We start from the raw sequence: 12,308 nt of genomic DNA, 5'->3' as shown, positions 1-12,308 counted from the left end.
AACTATTCAATATGCAAAACTAGTAATATATTCTAGTACCAGGAAGAGGTGTATGGCCACAGTAGGTAGGTTGCTGAAAGCTGTGTTGGATTCTTAAACTAGTCAAAAGAAAAGGAGTACTTGTGGCACCTTAGAGACTAACCAGTTTATTTGAGCATGAGCTTTCGTGAGCTACAGCTCACTTCATCGGATGCATCCGATGAAGTGAGCTGTAGCTCACGAAAGCTCATGCTCAAATAAACTGGTTAGTCTCTAAGGTGCCACAAGTACTCCTTTTCTTTTTACGAATACAGGCTAACACGGCTGTTACTCTGAAACCTTAAACTAGTCAGTTGGGGAATAATATGCACACCATGGTGAATGAAAGATTAGAAAGGATTGTAGAGGGAGAGAAGTTTTTATTTTTTATTCCTGATAATTGCTTAATTTACTCAAAATATTAATTGTCCAAGGCCACCAAAGCAGTTGCCTCCACAGTTAAGGTTTCTGTTTCCTAGTGATATGGAACAAGTGGTGATGGTTCTCTCTTTGCATCTTTGGATTGGGCATGTGGAGTGAATGGGACAAGGGGTGGATTGTGAGGGTTGGAGGAAGAAATCAGTTTGTTTTGGTTTTTTATCGAGACCCAAATGATAGAATACTGTAGAATAACAAGTTGCCAGTAGTTGCCTCAGAACAGCCCATAGATGGAGCAGGAACAGAACAGTTTTATACACAGCATTGGCAAATTACAGTAAAACAGCAGTCTCCAGAGCCTGTTCTCAGAAGTGCTTGGCTAAAGAAGTAGCTGAGAAGTCATTGCATCTTGTATTGTGCAAACCGTCTCATTTGTTTGATATTTCTTTCCAAAAAAGGAAGCCTTCTGTGCTCCATATTCTGTCTATTAATGCATTTTAAATGCATTTATTGTTTGGGTTTGTCTGGTTTATTTAAGTTATATTTTGAAGTTAATTCAGTACTGATGAAAGGTGTCAGTCTAACAGCCCTGGATACTGAAATTCTCTGTATATGTTTGTCCTAGTATCTAGAAACCCCAGTCATGAACCAGGACCCCATTGTGCTAGGCACTGTGCAAACACAGAACAAAAAGATAGTCCCAGCTCCAAAGAGTGTACCATCTGAACACTGGCAATAGTAGTGCAAATTTCCCCATACTGCCTCACCAATGTGCCTCAACTCTGCTGGAGACCAGCTCTAGAGGTGAGAGTGTAATTCAGACTCCATGGCTGTTTAAACTTGGGCCTCTCTGCTGAGACTTACATCAGTTGTGGGTAGCAGTTTCTGTGTAGTGTGCACCTGTACCTTAGGAACTACCTGACACTACACCAGTTCATTTCATGAAGGCCAAATTTAATTTGCCTGAAGCCATACAGCTTTGTGCAGCGATTTTGCCAATTCTTCTAATTATCTATCCATGGCCAGGCTGGGTCAGCACTTGCATAGGAGACTTCCAAGGATCACCAAACCTCTGCTGATTATGTTTGGTGGCAGCTCAGTAGTTGGCACTCTTCTTTTGGAATCTGTGTGAACTAGTGACCCAGCATGGTGGGAGGAGGTGAGATATGAAATTGAAGCTATAAAATCTTGTTGTTGTGAAAGGTACTGTGGCAATTTTTCAAGAATGGGAATTAACCCGGCATCATTATCATCATACTTAGCACTTACTGCTTAATAAACAGTTAGTAACAGAGCCGAATTGTTAACAACCCAAGTTTCCTTTTTAACTAATTAATGAATCCTCCCTCACCTGTGAGGCATTTGGGGAAGCATCATTATCTTCATTTTACAGATGGGTAAATCTTGGCTAAAATGCAAATTGAGTAATTGCATTCTATTTAAAATTCCTCTGCAGTTTCCATTGAAAATAGTTTTCTTTACTTCCTGTCCTGAATCACTATAAGCTGGTAAGGAGTTATTCTGTGTAAACTAGCAGTGGATGAGGTGATCCCTGTATATAGTTTGTAAAAACACTTTTTGCTGCTATAGAAATGTAATTTCTTATTTCTTCTTTTTTTTTATTATAAAAAAATAAGATGTGTTTTTCAGCATACACCTTGTGTTCAAAGGAAGCACTGCTATAGAACATATGCTTTTCTGCAGAAATAATTGCTACAGATTCCCTCCTGGACAGTTACAGTTTGTAATAATTTGAAAGTTTATTTTTGTCAAGTTGACTAAATGCAACGTGATTGTAAGAATGGTTCTGAGTTGTGCTCCAGATTGCTGACTGGTCCCTGTGGTTGGCAAACCTGTGGGGTCACTCAGAGTGTTATTATGGGACAGTCTGCCATATGGCAGAAGGTAGAGAGGCAAAGGGGATGACGAGAGGATAAGATCATATGAAGTCAGGAGCCCAGCTGATTAATAGAAAGCAACCAATCAGGAAATTAGGGCTGGTCTACACAGTTATTGTACTGGCATAACACTGTCTGTTATGGGTATGATATTTTTTATTTTATTTTACTGCCAAAATAGGTATACCAGTACAACCCATTATGATGAGATAACTGGCTCTGTGGATGAGGGAAAAGCAGTGGACGTGTTATTCCTTTTGATACGGTCTCCCACAGTATTCTTGCCAGCGAGTTAAAGAAGTATGGGCTGGATGAATGGACTACAAGGTGGATAGAAAGCTGGCTAGATCGTCGGGCTCAATGGGTAGTGATCAATGGCTCCATGTCTAGTTGGCACCCGGTGTCAAGTGGAGTGCCGCAAGGGTCGGTCCTCGGGCCGGTTTTGTTCAATATCTTCATTAATGATCTGGAGGATGTCATGGACTGCACCCTCGGCAAGTTTGCAGATGACACTAAACTGGGAGGAGAGGTAGATACGCTGGAGGGTAGGGATAGGATACAGAGGGACCTAGACAAATTAGAGGATTGGGCCAAAAGAAATCTGATGAGGTTCAACAAGGACAAGTGCTGAGTCCTGCACTTAGGACGGAAGAATCCCATGCACTGCTACAGACTAGGGACCGAACGGCTAGGGAGCAGTTCTGCAGTTCTAGGGGTTACAGTGGACGAGAAGCTGGATGTGAGTCAACAGTGTGCCCTTGTTGCCAAGAAGGCTAACGGAATTTTGGGCTGAATAAGTAGGGGCATGGCCAGCAGATTGAGGGACGTGATCTCTACTCGACATTGGTGAGGCCTCATCTGGAGTACTGTGTCCAGTTTTGGGCCCCACACTACAAGAAGGATGTGGAAAATTTGGAAAGCGTCCAGCGGAGGGCAACAAAAATGATTAGGGGACTGGAACACATGACTTATGAGGAGAGGCTGAGGGAACTGGGATTGTTTAGTCTGCAGAAGAGAAGAATGAGTGGGGATTTGATAGCTGCTTTCAACTACCTGAAAGAGGGTTCCAATGAGGATGGATCTAGACTGTTCTCAGTGGTAGCAGATGACAGAACAAGGAGTAATGGTCTCAAGTTGCAGTGGGAGAGGTTTAGGTTGGATATTAGGAAAAACTTTTTCACTAGGAGGGTGATGAAGCACTGGAATGCGTTACCTAGGGAGCTGGTGGAATCTCCTTCCTTTGAAGTTTTTAAGGTCAGGCTTGACAAAGCCCTGGCTGGGATGATTTAGTTGGAGATTGGTCCTGCTTTGAGCAGGGGGTTGGACTAGATGACCTTCTGAGGTCCCTTCCAACCCTGATATTCTATGATTCTATGAACCCCCAATATGGACACAGTTATACTGGTATGAAATTGTCTTATGGCAGCTTATTCTTCTATAGCTTATTCTGCTTCCTATATGGGAATAGCTATTTTGGTATATTTAAAGCGGTACAACTTTTGTGTGTAGATAGATAAGCCGTTAATTGGGAAAAGGTACCTAGGAAAAAGGGAGCTTACAGTGACGGGAGACTGAGTTAATTTGCAGCTCAGGATGCCTACAACAGAATCAGAAACTTGTGGCCTGATTCTGCTCTCACTGAAGCCAGTGTCAAAATTTTATTTCCCTCCGTCATAAAAACTGGAAGGAAAAAAATCAACATTCTATAATAATGATCATGACGATGAAGCAAAATGTTACTGGTCAGAGATCAAAAGCTTGGGAAGTGACATCAGACTAGGTAGGAACCGGACTGTATAATACACGGACTGCTGGAAGCAGACATGTAGGGCGGGAATGGGCTTTTTGCTTCCTAACTACTCACTGCTCCAGCAGTGAATATCTGCTCATGTGAAACGGCTGACACAGACATTTCACTTTATGCTAGAACATATGTAAACCGTGTCATCCTATGGGAAAAAGTTTGCTTAATTTTAAACAAACCTATATTAATAAAAGGAAGAAAAACCAGTGTTCCTTTCAGGTTTTGAAGTTTTTGAAGACATCACATTTCATCTTGAATATGTGCTCATGTGTTTTAAAACTGACAGGATTGCAGCCCCCAGGTTGATAGTGCAGAAGTGCTAAGCACTTTTGATCGGCATCATTACCAGTCCCCAGTAATTGATTATTGTCCATAGCAAAGTTTTCAGGGCAAGCACATAGCCAATGGCAATCTCTTAATTCATCATGCCTGCATGTTCTTGTTCTCCTGAGATCTATCAGCCACATAATATCTGGCCACACCAGGCATATCATTGATGGCTGCTTCACGTGTGCAGTTACAGTGTACCCATTGTCTTTCCTGTGTTTAAACAGATGAACTGTCTGCTGTGTAAATGGGGGGAAAACAGAACCTTGTGTTCCATTAGGCCGTTTGTGGTTCCGTTTTCCTCCTCTTTTTCAAATGGATTTAGTTGGGTTTTTTAAAACATAACACGATGCTCTAATATTCTGGTGGTATTAGTATTAACTGCAAGACTTGAGATACGTTGATTAGAATAAGACTTCATAAAGGTGTTTCTAATTCAGATATTTGAGATGTGACTAATGAATAACAACCACAGCTAATCAGGTTTCAAAAACTGATAGTAATGAACAGAAAGGAAAAAAAATAACCTGTGGCTCTGCTAATCCAGCATCTCAGTGGACTGTAGCAATGCCGCCTCTCAAATAAAACAAGTATTTGACTGACAAGGGGCTCTTTATTTTCGCAGAAAAGAGATATTACTGGACCAGTGCTTAAAGGTTGATTACAAGTGACCAGCTGCCAGTGGTGACCTTTACATTTAGGGCAGTCTTTCATTGCTGGAATTGTTTGGAGACACACAAGTCATCATGGAATCTTGTGACTTTTTATTATGGGTTTTGTGATGGGCAGGTCCTTGCTGGTTGAGCTGGGGTACCCCTGTCAGTCCAGCATAGGGTTGGCCCACTACGCCGCTCAGTCGTGGGCTTCCCCGTTAAGCGGGTGGTCTGTGCCAAGTGTGGCCCGGCCCCTGGACGGGGTCACTTAAACGGGTGGTCCATGGATTCTGAGCTGCAAAACAATCAAAGAGTCTGTGGGATTAGCTCCCTGGTCAGGGGGAAGCAGCAAGCAGGCTGCAGCCCCTGGGTGGGACAAAGTAAGCGAGTAGTGTCTATAGCCCGGTAGCCACCTGGCTGGGGCAGCTAACAATCAAAGAGTCTGTGGGATTAGCCCCCTGGTCAGGGGGAAGCAGCAAGCAGGCTTTACCATCAGGGGCGCTACAGGTACTGCTGCAGGAGCCAGCAGTGTGCTTCCTTCCTCCTTCTTTTCCTCCCCCCCCCCGGCCTGGGCTGCCTCCTTTTATCTGAGTTCTCCACTTGGAGCATTTGCAGCACGGAAGAGGAGGTGTGGCCTCCTGGGCCCACAATGATTGGTCCACCTCTGGCGGCCCAGTGCTGGGCTGGTACACCCCGTCACAGGTTTTATTTAGTTTTTTTAACTGAATTTTACATTTATGAAAGGTACCACCCTGACGGCAGTGAAGACTTAATGTCCTTTATCCACAGAACTTGTACAACAGAGGCAGCAGCTGTGCACGTTTCCCTACAGTGTATCTCCAGTGTTTTCCAATCTTGACCTGAGCAGGGCCTTTTCTAAAAGTGACAGGTACAGTGGTGCTCTTTCTGTTCAGTCCTTTGCCTCTTCGCTGGAACTACAGACTAACCATGTGCTAAAGTGCTACGTTCCTAACTGACCCCCATCAGCATAGTAGGAGAGTGCCTCCCAAGTATCAATGAATATCTCTGCTATAGAATTTTGTAGGATGATTCACAAAGCCTATAGAAAGCATATTATTCTATGAACTTAATAGCACTTAAGAGTAATTTCTCTAAAGCATTATTATGTTCATATTTATTAAATTCTGTATATTTTCCATAAGGGCTGTTTGAGGATTTCAATGTAGTTGTACAAACATGAATTTAGCTAAATCTTACTACAGACCTTTGACACATATATATGACTAACCCCATTTTAGAGATGGGTAGACAAACACAGAGAGGTGAAGTGACTTACCTAAGTTCATACACTGACTTAGTAGAAGAACAAGAAAAAGATTTGAAGTCCCTTCACTGTGAAGTCCCTTGCTTTAACCAGTGTCAGCACTGTTCCACATATCCTTGTAAATATTAACAGTAAATCTATTACTATTTTCTTATAACCGAGACCAAAAAAAATCTATTCTGATCTGTCCATTGTCTATTTGTGAGGGTATAAGTCAGGTTATTGTAATGGGTGGTCATTAAATTCTGTGCAATATGAGGGAGTATGGCATATATCTCTAGGGCCTTGTAAGTGCCACTTTGTTAGTTGTAAGCCCTGGACCAGATTCTGCTCTGAATAACATTCGTATAAATTCAGAGTTTCTTCATTGGCTTCAGTGAAATTGCCCTGGATTTATACAAGTATAACAGATCAGAATTGCCCCTCCAGTATCCCAAAGAAATTGGAGAGCTTAATTTATCTGTCAAGGGTTCTGTATTCCCACTGATGTATAAAGTTTTTTTCTGTAACTCCTTTTAACGTTAATGGGATTTTAGTGTGTGCACTGATTAAAGGATAAACATTTTAATATTCTGATGAAGAATTTCAAAGCTAATACTGCTGTACTTATGCTCACAAAATTCCCCTTGACTGCTGTTCAAGTCACACATGCTTTAAGAGCTGCTGGTCAGGCCTAGTTAGAAGTGGGAATAAAGATTAAAAGATAATGCAAAATGAAATGTATATTTTTAAAATTTACATCACAACTATTGAGTGCTGTGTTGTCAAAGAGCTTTTAATATGTTTACATTTTAACATTTTACAACCCAAATCAGAAATTTGAGTCTGTTCTTGCGGATATTAAAGTAAGTGGAAATATTCTTGGTAGCAAGCACTACACGAAGGGTAGGTCCACTTTATGGGGACTGTACTGGCATAGCTATATTGCCGTAGTTATGGTGGCATAACCGTGTAGTATAGATGCAACCTTTTGTCGATATAGCTGCTTCTGTATTAGGTTTAGGGCAGCATAACTACATCAGACAGGGAGGTGGATTTTTCACACCCTGGGCGCATATCTTTGTCAACCTAAATGTTAAGAGTAGACCATGTCTGTACAACAGAGTCTATACCACCATAGCTATTCCAGCATAGCCCCCTAGTGTAGATTCAGTGTATGCCAATAGAAGGAGTTTTCCTGCCAATGTAGGGACACCACCTCCCCAAACAATGTTAACTGTACTGGCAGACGCATTCTTCTGTTGACAAAACTGCATCTACACTTGGGGCTTTGTCATCATAGCTATGTCAATCAAAGGTGTGGACTTTTTTCTGACCCCTGACCAACAGAGCTATGCCGATGTCAGTTTTAAGTGTATACCAGGCCTTAGTAGGAAGGCCCAGCCAACCTGTATTAAGATTGTGTAATTATATTCATGTAGTTGCATAAATGCAAACCCCTAATGTAGATATGCTTAACTGGTGCAAAGTGGAATTTATGCCAATATAGTTTACTTCACCAGGTGACTGGATTAAGGTACCCCGGGTAACCCCTTGTCTGTGGTGACACAGCCCATCTCCTTTAGGGGGTTGCGATGGTTTAGCTACATCAACAGTTACACTGGTGCAAATTTCCTTCCGGTAGACCGGGCCTAAGTCTTTAGTGAGACTCGGATCCCTGCTAATGGAACAATATTGGGGAAATGTCGTTAACCTATGAATTCTTCGCACAGTGCTGTGTTACAAGGAAATATACCTGTCTTCGTTTTCAGAGTGAAGGCATCAAATGTTGTGACATTTAGAGAAAGAAACAGAAATGGGGAGAGCAGAGGACAAAGGGAGCCTTAAACAGATCTTCCTTCGCCACGCCTGCAGCACTGTCAAGAACAGAAGGCATTTTTCTTTTCTTTTTTAAACAGCTTCCTTAATTTATTTGTTGCCTCTCCTGACAGATATTCTGTGTATTGATGATCACAGAAAGGGCCAGTGAAACAAATCGTGTAATTTATTTTTCAGTTGTGCTCTGCATGAGAACAGAGATCAGAGGGAGCAGGTTTGTTTGGGTGGTGGGAGAAGAATGCCTTTAAACACGCAGCATTTTCACTCCTCATGATGGCATGGATGTGTAAAACAGGCTGAAAAGAGGGAGACCGGAGCCAGCATTGTCCTGGATCAGGGAAACGGGGAGGGGAGGTGGGTTACCAGATCATTAGTCATTTATTCGCGCAGCAAGCTTCTTCCTCTGCCCATTCAGCCAGCTATTACCGACTAGTGAAAAGTCACAAAGCCCTGTCATTAGTGGAATCAATCACTGCAGGGCCCACAGAGAACTCTCCCGCAGCCTCTCATTTACTCAGCTAAAGAGCTCAGAGCTGCTGTCTGTGGCTGACTCAGCTCCTGTGTCTGCAGCCCTCTCCAGCAGTTCTCTGGGTTTTCCTTGCCCCATCCCCCTATGTCTCCTCTTCGTGTTGTCTATTGTGCGGTGCAGTTTGTGGATTCATTGTGTTAGGTGCACCAAATAGGCTTTTTGGCAGCGTGTATGCTGCAGCCTTTTAAATACTGTCACGGAGCCTTCTGAAATTTGAAAGTTTATTTTTTATTTGCCACATGTAATGTCCGTTTGGTTTAGACTTGTAACTAGTAGTTTATCTCCAGTGGTCTGATTCCACCATGTAAACTTGGTGTCTGTCCAAGAAGTTACTGACAAAGCAGCAGAGAAGATATAAATGGGGGGTATTGAAAGCATTTTGAGGTAAACCATAGGAAATAAAAGCAAGGCAAGGTTTTGTGCAGATGATTTTTAAAAGTAAAGGGCTCTAGCAAATACCTGATAAATGACTATACACTGTCAACGTTGTTTCTTTACAACAGTGGTTCTCAACCTGTGGTCTCCGGACCCCTGGGGGTCTGCAGATTATGTCTAAGATTTCCAGAGGGGTCCGCACCTCCACTGGAAATTTTTTTAGGGGTCCGCAAATGAAAGAATGTTGAAAACTACCGCTTTACAGCTTGCTGCATGTGCTTTGCTAAAAGGCCTGAATTTTAGTGCTGTTTGTCTTAGAGATGCTTTGTAGCTATTCTCCTACTTACATCACCTTTGAGGTAAGGTAAATATTGTCTCCATTTTAAAGCAATGGAAATTGGGGCAGAGAGTTATGGTGAAAATTTTCTAACTTATATATCTGAAATTAGGCACCTAAACCCATATTTAGGCACCTGAATAAGTGACCTGATTTTCACAGGTGCTTGAGCTTCAGCTTCTATTAAAGCCACTCTGTCCTCCAGCAAACCATCCTCCATGCCACAGGGCTTATAACAAAATGGAGTTGCCTGCTCTTTGAGGCTTTGTCTAGACAAGGAAAAAGGTGTTTTTATTAAATCCATCTAGCTAACTTGACCCTCTGTGATTGAGTTGAAGGGATTAAACTGTGTCTACACTGGTGCTAAGCAGCGTTTTCCATCGAGTTAAGCTAGCTCTATGGAAAAGAACAACCTTTTCCCCTAATCTAGACAAGGTGTGAGGCAGCCCCCTGAAGCCCTACATCTATACCTGGGGCCTCCCCATTGAGGTAGCACCATGCCCTGTTGTTTCTGCCCCCTCATTAATTTAATTAATAAGACTGGGACTTTTCAACTTGGAAAAGAGAAGACTAAGGGGGGAGTATGATAGAGGTCTATAAAATCATGACTGGTGTGGAGAAAGTAAATAAGGAAGTGTTATTTACTCTTTCTCAAAACACAAGAACTAGGGGTCACCAAATGAAATTAATAGGTAGCAGATTTAAAACAAACAAAAGGAAGTATTTTTTCACGCATCGCATAGTCAACCTGTAGAACTCCTTGCCAGAGGATGTTGTGAAGGCCAAGACTATAACAGGGTTCAAAAAAGAACTAGATAAGTTCATGGAGGATAGGTCCATCAGCGGTATTAGCCAGGATGGATAGGGATGGTGTCCCTAGTCTCTGTTTGCCAGAAGCTGGGAATGGGCGACAGGGGATGGATCACTTGATAATTATCTGTTCTGTTGATTCTCTCTGGGGCACCTGACATTGGCCACTGTCGGAAGACAGGATACTAGGCTAGATAGACCTTTGGTCTGACCCGGCATGGCTGTTCTTATGTTCTCATTGATTGGAAATCAGAGTGATTTAAAGCAGCATTGCCAACATGGCATTTGCCAATACAAGTACCACACATTGTTTACACCCCTCACCCCTCCAAGCTCATACATGTTTGTGATAGTTTTGCAAGGCTGGTGTAAAATTCAGAGTGGGGTAGGAGGTAAGTGAGGGCTGCCCTCACTGGACATTGGCACCTACATAAAGGTGGAAATCCAGACAAACACAAGGCCAGGTCTACAGTAAAAATTTTGCTTCTCTAATAATATCAGTTGGGGTGTGACTATTTACAACACTTTTATACCAGCAAAAAGTCCTTTTGCCAGTATAGCTTAAGAACTCTTTTGTTGGTATAAGCTGCATCTCTGGTAGCTATACCAGGAAACCCTTTCTCGGGTAGACCTGGCCACAGAGAGTTTGCAAACTCAGGTGGTAGCTAGACTCTTTTCTTACTCTTTGCTTGTGCTTTTTTTCCTTTCCAGTAGGGACTGAAAGACTAAGCTTGTTTTGTGTTTACATCCACTTTATATTCTTCTTTAAAGAGGCTGGATGAAACAATATTTTGATCATCCATTAACCACAGAAGCAGATTTTTATTTTGTATGTAATTTCATTTAAGTATCAGGATAGTTGCCAAAGAGATGGGTGCCTTGGAATTACCTAAAATGGATAGATGGATTTTTTTTAATGAAAAATTGCATTTTAAATTCTAAATGCATTTAGTCCTTTGGAATTCAGTGACACCTGGCTTCTGGTTGATATTACTGTGCATGAATGGGGGAATTCAGGGGGTCTCTGATGCAGTCATTTACAGTAACTCCTCGCTTAACTTTGTAGTTATGTTCCTGAAAAATGCTACTTTAAGTGAAATGATGTTAAGCTAATCCAATTTCCCCATAAGAATTAATGTAAATGGGGGAGGGGGGTTAGGTTCCAGGGAAAAGACTGTATATAATATAATGTACACACACGCTATACATTTTAAACAAACAGTTTAATACTGTACACAGCAATGATTGTGAAGCTTGGTTGCGGTGGTGGAGTCAGAGGGTGGAAGTGGGTGGGATATTTCCCAGGGAAATGACTTACTGCTAAATGATGAACTAGCACTCCGCTGAGCCCTCAAGGGTTAACATGTTGTTAATGTAGCTTCACACTCTACAAGGCAGCATGAATGGAGGGAGGGGAGACAGCATGACAGAGAGGGACAGAGACACACTCTTGTGCGTTGGGGGGGAGGGGGCGGAAAAGGGAGGGGGGAGAGAGGGAGAACATAAGAATGGCCATACTGGGTCAGACCAAAGGTCCATCCAGCCCAGTATCCTGTCTACCAACAGGATTAAATTTCATTTGCCATTTTGTTGCCCAATCACTTAGTTTTGTGAGACCTTTTTGAAGTTCTTCACAGTCTGCTTTGGTCTTAACTATCTTGAGCAGTTTAGTATCATCTGCAAACTTTGCTACCTCGCTACTACACATACCGGGTGAGAGAGAGAGAGACACACACACACATTACCCCTTTAAATACTCTGACCCCACTCTAAGTACACTGCCTTTTCAAGTAGATCAGCAAGTTGAGACAGCAGCTGCTGCCAACAAGCTCCCTCTGCCCTGAGCCCTGTCCCCTGTCTTGGCCCCTTCCCCCCCCCCCCCCCCCCCCGCCACCCGTGGAGATGGGGTAAAGGAGTGGAGAGGGGGAAGGGGAGGAGGGGGACTCTGACAGTAGCACTCTTCTTCCCCCCTCCCCTGCACAGCAAGCAGGAGGTTTCCGGGAGCAGCTCCAAGGCAGAGGGCAGGAGCAACACATGGCAGTGAGGGAGAGACAGCTGAACTGCTGGCAACTGATA

General features: G+C 42.8%; 1 protein-coding gene across 8 annotated transcripts in view; it reads left to right on the top strand.

Annotated features, from left to right (window-relative positions):
* The window catches only part of MAML3 (mastermind like transcriptional coactivator 3), a 351,724-nt gene that overhangs the window by 135,965 nt on the left and 203,451 nt on the right, over positions 1–12,308 (top strand). The gene's annotated exons all lie outside the window — the stretch shown is intronic.

This window comes from Chelonia mydas, chromosome 4, assembly GCF_015237465.2.
Source record: "Chelonia mydas isolate rCheMyd1 chromosome 4, rCheMyd1.pri.v2, whole genome shotgun sequence".
Classification (NCBI taxonomy): domain Eukaryota; kingdom Metazoa; phylum Chordata; order Testudines; family Cheloniidae; genus Chelonia; species Chelonia mydas.
The sequence above is the reverse complement of the archived record's forward strand: the minus strand, read 5'-3'. Positions and strand labels throughout refer to the sequence as shown.